The following is a 7,500-nucleotide window of genomic DNA, read 5'->3' as shown; positions in this document are numbered from 1 at the left end:
TGCAGTCCCTAGCGTGGGAACCGTAGCACACTAGGAGGAACATGCTCTGAGCTACCGCCATAAGGGAGCCCATCAAGCAGACATTTTAATACACCTCTATACACAGGCACACGAGAAAAAATCCTGTATAACTGTATAGCCACACCTCAGAGTGTAAGTGAGAATTACGCATGCCTGACATTCCCTCGCAACGTGCGTCTTGCCCGCCCCGACTCCTTCCCACGGACCCAGCCCTTTATAAACTAAACTCCCACTTCGCATGAAAGTCATTTACTTCTCCTTCTCGTTTGGCCGACTCTGCTTGTCTAGAAGTGCATCGCATATCATAAAGATTGCCTGTTATATCGTAAAATCGAGATTAAAATTATACTATAAACTTAATTGTCAAATCCATTCATTGCCACAAAAGCAAACACACGCAAAACAGATATACAAACAAACAAACAAACGCATACACTGCGAACTACCACAGAGTCCATTCCATACACGAAATCTCAAGTGGCTAATGCCCCCCCCCCCCCCCCCCCCCCCCCCGCCCTCCAGGTCAGCTGGAAGCCCCGCCATAGGCATGAACGACCCACGTGACCCCTAAGGGCCACGGAATGTTCCCTCGAGAGAGATGAGTTGGGCGACCATCCTTTTCCCCCGGTTAACAATCGTCCTAACTATCACTAACGAGTAAAGTGACATTAATTACCCATCTTCGAGCCCGCCACATTCGCCCTTGCCGCGTATTAAACCATGAACTTTAATCCAACCATAAAATTTTATTACATAGGGGTTTTTGGGTGTCAAGGGAGTGGGCGGCGAGAGAGGGGTAGAGAGAGAGAGAGAGAGAGAGAGAGAGAGAGAGAGAGAGAGAGAGAGAGAGAGAGAGAGAGAGAGAGAGAGAGAGAGAGAGAGAGAGAGAGAGAGAGATGGGGGGAGGGGGGAGAAGGGATAGGAACACGCTGGTTCGCGCGATCGTGGTTTATGACTTGCTAATTAAACCTGGACATGGACAAAAGGCGTATTAACTCGCTCGGTGGGTGGGAGGCGCGATCGCAGGCCTAAGTTACCTCTCGCCCTCTTCCGGGATTCTCTGGTCGCGTGTGGGTTTCTGTTACGTACGAAAGTTTATGTGTCTGTTCATGTGTGTCTGTGTGAAGGAATGCGATTGTTTTTAATAATGTTATGAACGTCATTTTTAAATGAATCTGTTGGTCTTAAAGATTATCATGAACGTATTTTTTAACTGATGTGTTTGTCTTAAAGATATCATGAACATACTTTTTTAAATGAATGTGTTTGTCTTTAAGATTTGAACGTATTTTAACTGAATCTGTTTGTCTTAAAAATATCATGAACATACTTAGATAAAATTAATGTTTGTCTTAAAGATATGAACGCACTTTTTAACTGAATCTGTTTGTCTTAAAAGATATCATGAACGTATCCTTAATTGAATATCATCACTAACGTATTTTTATCCGGACGTGTTTCTTTACAAATTTCTTTACAATTTTCTTATTTGTTCTTAAGAAAATCATCTCGACCGTACTTTTAAACAGAATGTCTTAACTTATGTTATCGTGAACGTACCTTTTAAATTACTAATGTTATCACGAACGTACGTTTCAACGCGCTTGTTCTTTATAAAGTCATCACGAACATATTATCCAAGTGAATGTCCTTCATTACTAATGTTATCATAAACGTACAGCTCAGCAAAATATGTTTGTCTTTAAAATGATCATGAACATGTCTTTAACTGAATATTGGTGTCCTTATATTATTTACATCATCACAGGCGTATTTTCGACACACACGCGTCCAGATACAATCATAAATGCACCGATGCAATGCTCGTATATATACTTGTTGAAGATTGAAATCGAACTGTGCCCACCGGGGTTTATATATTTATCATCGACATGATGAACTTCGTGATCCACATTAGCATGATTATTCGATTATAGTAATGGCAAATGGGATAACAACAAATAACATCATATCAATTACAATACTAATTATACATCTATTACGAGTACCACAGCACTAATGGCATTGAAGACCGTAATGATACCGACATTACAATAGAGAGGGATACTATGGCAACAAAGGATGGTGAATGCGGCGGTGACTACGGTTGTGGTGATGATGATGATGATGGTGATGATGATGATGATAATTATTATGATGATGATGATGATGATGATGATGATGATGATGATGATGATGATGATGATGATGATGATGATGATGATGATGATGATGATGATGATGATGATGACGACGATGATGATGATGATGATGATAATTATGATGATGATGATGATGATGATGATGATGATGGTGTGGTGATTATTTTAAAAACAATAAAATGATGAAAAAGCATAATATATGAAAAATCATCGTATCTAACAAACAATAATGATAACGCAAGTGATATGTATGATAAAAATATGACGGTAATAGTACAAACAATAGAGATAATGTTAATGACAAGAAGAACAGCAATAATAGGACCGTAATAATGATAATGATAACAACAACAACAACAATAATAATAATAATAATAATAATAAAATTAAATAATAATAATAATAATAAAATTGAATAATAATAATAATTATAAAATTAAATATTAATAATAATAATTATAAAATCAAATAATAATAATAATAATAATTATAAAATTAAATAACAACAACAATAATAATAATAATAATAATTAATAATAATAATAATAACAATAATACTAATAACAATGACAATAATAATAATAATAATGATAATAATAATAATAATAATAACAGCAATAACGTCAATACTAATCCCACTAATAATAACAATATGATGATGAGGTGATGATAATGATGACAATGAAAGTAATATTGTAGTAAAAGTAGAGTAATAGTAGTAGAAGTTGGAGTAGTAACAGCAACAGCAACGACAACAAAAATAATAACAACAATAGCAATAATAATAATAATGCTGATGATGATGATACAACTAAAAGTTCAAGATAATAATAATAATGAGAGCAATAATAATAATAATAATAATAATAATAATAATAATAATAATAATAATAATAATAATAATGATGATGATGATAACATTAATAAGATAGTAACAACAAAACATAACAATATAAAACACCCAAAAACATATATTATATATATATACATATATATAATCAATATTAACACAAATCATAATAATAATACAAATGGCTATATTATAAAGCCACTAATAATAATGAAAATGATAAAAAGAAAACAATAATAATGAGCAACAATAGTAATAATGATAATAACACCATAAACTGCTATGACGTCGATGAGAATCCCCACAGCAATTAAGCACCATAACCGTAGTGACACAAAGAGAAGGAATGATAAGGCGATATGCGCATAAATCAAGGCCCATCGACGACAGCCGTGACTTGACGCATGGCTGCCCTCCTGAAGGTGTTTGTTCAGCACAGGATAAGAGGCGAAGCCCGAGCACGTGGTGATTTCATGGTCAGGCTACCGTGACGTCCTGACACCCCCTCCCCGCCCCGTCCTAGCCCCGTTCTCCTCTATAGAGCTTTGGCCAAACCCCCAGGCCCTGCCCCGTTCCTTACCCCTCTCCTCCTCCCCCTCCTATTCTTCCTCCCCCTCCCTGCCACCCGCTCTTCGTACGATGGCCACCAGATTGTAACAATGGATTTATATGCGCAACGTAATTTATTTCTTCCGGTGGGAGGCCATTTTTGCTCATTAATGTTTGAACTAGTGGGTGGCTTTGCTAATTTCCTGATTCCCTCGCGCAACAGACAGCTCGGTCCTAACAACTATATTTATGAATTATTATCTGTGTGATAAACATCTCTCAGATGTACGAGCGCCACTTAACTGTATGAGTTTGTTGTAAACTACATAAAGCTGAGATTACGTGTGCATTTTGAATGTGCTGGACAGTCGGTGGGTTGAACTGTGCAGCAGAAGGAGCAGCAACAGAGCGGGCCAGGCTACGTGCAGGGGGATGGATGGGTGCAGCAGAGGGGCGTGACTCCATATTCTATTGGTTAATTTGAGTCACCCACACCCGCTGAACACACGGCTGCCTCGCTCGCTGCCTCGTCGTTGGCACCCTCGCTCATCCGGCGCTCGTCTCCCAACACCTTTCCTTCGCAGATGCTGGAGAGGCTCCTTAACGCCTCTTCCATCCCCGTCACGGTCTTGGCGCGGGTGTGTCGCCTGCAACAGCCTGCATCCGCTCACACACGGCCCAGTTTCCGCCTCTCCCCCACCCCCCGCGAAGGCGAGTCCACGCCCGCGAGGTATGTCTCGTGTCATTAATAGGTCAAGTTCATTGCACAGATTAAGGTCGATTAAGGTGAATGTTAAGCTTCGTCTACATTCATTGCCGAGCTTTGTCTACATTCATCACAGAGGTGCATTTGGACATCGAATGATGCGTGGTGCCACTACGCTTTCCTCGCGACTAGAAATAATGCTGAACTTTACCGTATTCTCCGTCATAACATGACACACCTCGCTTTCTGCCAGCATATTCAGGCAGCTGATGATGTATTATACCAACAAACACAGATATACATACAATATCTCTCTCTCTCAAACACACACACACACACACACACACACACACACACACACACACACACACACACACACACACACACACACACACACACACACACACACACACCGCCGTGAGCCTCATCCCACTATCACGTTCGCTCGAGTAACAATCCCTTCTTCACGTCCCACTACAGTTCGTACAATGTCACTCGCATCATCCCTTCCTCACGTCGACCGCAAATCCAGCTCCGCCGCCGCACGATCGTCACCAGCGTCTCGTATACGTTACCATTCAGTCATCACCCTCGCCTTTAACACAAAGCTGCTGAGTCAACACCACCTGAGCAACATCAGCAAAATGCGCCAGCTACAACACCATGCATTATAACTGCCCCAACACAGTTCACATTCCCCACGGAAACACCAGTCCAGGATTGACAAAAAAAGAAAGAAAGAAATGGAAAACAAAAACCCTACTGATCACTTGAGCCCAATAAGAACTACTTCCATTCACTGATGCGGCTGAAAGTAATCCCTTTTATCATTTCTTATTATTTTTTAGTTTCCATTGCCCCTGCTGATGTCCCCTATAATGCAGACTGAATTAAAAACAAAACTATACAGCTAATAAAGAGCGGTTTAATGGGACATCGATATTCGGAAGTGGGAATAATGATGAAAATGATAATAATAATAATGATGATGGTGATGATAATGGTGGTGATGTGTTTATCATAAAATAGTGATAGCGATGAACAATGTTACGACTGATACTATGACGAAATAAAAATTTAAAAAAATATATAATGATAGCTATGTCAGACGACAATCCTAAAAATAATAAAGGCTTAAGAAAGAACAAACAAAAATGAAAACCAAAATCGAAATGGACCATCATAAAACAAGGAAAAAATAAACTCGTGATCGACAAAGAAACGAACTACTGTCTTTCTTCTAAAATATATAAAATCTAAACAGAAAGCAAGATCAAAGGCAAGCGAATGAACAAAAAGAAAAAGAAAAATCACAGAGCGGCCAAAGACGTACGAGTTCCGAAACTGCAAGCACCCAAGAACAACATGGCGTGTAAATTATCTGCAACATTCCAGCTCGTGTATTTGTCATCACGGCCAATATTTTTTCTCGATAAACGTCGTGGGTAGAGGTGAACCCGAGCCCAGGATCCCCCTTTGAAAAACATCACCGTGCCAAGCGTGATTTACTTTGGAAAACTTACCCTGCCGACTCCCGAGCTTTGTAATTGCGAGGTAATACGTGGATAAATACACATGGTTGTCTGGCTCCCGTCTAGTAAAGAAGCAGGGAATCATTTACCATGTGAAATACCGCCCGCATGCATTTCGCTCGTAAACTGGAAGAAGAATTACCTGCCGTAAGCTACCTACTGCTTTCTTGAAATGGTGCGGCCTCTCTGCGCCCACAGAATCCTAAATGAACCCCTCATCTCGGAAAATAAAACCGTTATCCATACGGAACTTTATACTTGGCTGTGTGCAATTCTCAACCTAAAATAAAGCTTACTCCACACGGTAAAGCTGAAGGCAAAATCACTGTAAACCTGTCGAAAAGTACCTCGCAATTTCCCCAGACGTATTTTCTCGTCAGGAAAATCGCGTTTACGCTCATCACTTTGTTTTGAATGATCTTTTATACTGAATTCAGTTTTCTATCACCACCATATGGTCTTATCTTTATGTATTGAAAACGAAAGATGTCAACATCATTCAACTCAACGCCAAAGTCCGGCCGCCACGCTTACACTATGATCAGAGCTCCAACGCCTACATCCTAACGCGTCACTGTCCCAAACAACACTGCCTCTCGCCAAGACCGCGACCTGCTCCCCGTGCCCGGCTCGGCCACTCGCGGGGTTGCCACTCGGCCCTTAAGATGGCCACGGCGTTCAGACATACCTTCTCCGAATGGCAACTCAAGATTGTCATTCGTAGAAAATTGCAAGCAGGGAGGAAATTCAAGCTCATGCCAGGCAGGCACCAGAGAAAAATGCTTGCTTTCTCTCTTTAACGCATTACAAGACAATTACCTCATATGCTAGGATAAAATTTCTGGGTGTGTTTTATGCTTAGGAAATGCCGTTGTGTCAACGGCATAGATATATCACAGTATATGCCAGTGTTGTACGAGTGGCCGCCCATCCCCTCGCTGATGCATGTTTATTATCATAAGAGGTTAGTGTCGATTATTCCAAAATCTTTCAGCCAAGTCTTGCGGGGACGACTGCCAAAGCTAATCGTAAATTGCTCGAAAATTAAATGTTTAGCGTTGGGCGTAATCCAATATGTAAATGAAGAAGAAAATAATCTCATGAGAAGACAAGGAACAACTTTTTTTCTACCGGTTTCCATGCATCACTCATCGTTCCAATGATCGAACGCATGAAATAAACTTTAAATGATGAACATTATGGTAGATAACATAATGGACATTACGAGCTAAGCATCAGTACGGTGTTATTATGCTCTACCGCTGGGCGATGGAGGAGATAGAACGAAGTAGATTAAGTTGATAAACAAGGAAACGGAGGTACTAAGCGTGTTTGGGAATATAAATTTGTGTTGCACGGTAAACTAGCGAGAAAAAAGGTGATTTGATAACATATAATATAGTTTAGTCCTGAAATCAGATAACAGGCAGCGGGCTGAAATTATGCAAATCCAAAAATCAGTTGGTAAATAAATACAGGGAGAAAACCTCAAAACACAGAGCGTCAGTAGCGCCGGCAGCACAAACATTACAATGTGACATTAGCTGATAACATAAATGGAACGGAATCCTTTCATCTGATCAAATCAGTGATCGACCTTCAGTGTAAACCCATACTCTTCCAAGACTCAAAAACAAGAGGTAAAAAAGAAAAAAAGAAAAAAGAAAAGCGAAAAAGCAA

At 40.0% G+C, this 7,500-nt stretch overlaps 1 protein-coding gene across 1 annotated transcript in view; it reads right to left on the bottom strand.

Annotated features, from left to right (window-relative positions):
• Window positions 1–6,470, bottom strand: part of LOC125039246 (inactive tyrosine-protein kinase transmembrane receptor ROR1-like) — a 263,821-nt gene extending 257,351 nt beyond the window's left edge. The window contains exon 1 of the mRNA XM_047633051.1: window positions 6,355–6,470. The gene's annotated coding sequence lies outside the window, so the exon portion shown is untranslated. The remainder of the gene's footprint in view (window positions 1–6,354) is intronic.
• Window positions 6,471–7,500: the final 1,030 nt, after the last annotated feature.

This window comes from Penaeus chinensis, chromosome 3 (assembly GCF_019202785.1).
Source record: "Penaeus chinensis breed Huanghai No. 1 chromosome 3, ASM1920278v2, whole genome shotgun sequence".
NCBI classification, from domain to species: Eukaryota; Metazoa; Arthropoda; class Malacostraca; order Decapoda; family Penaeidae; genus Penaeus; species Penaeus chinensis.
This window is presented reverse-complemented; position numbering and strand designations above follow the sequence as displayed.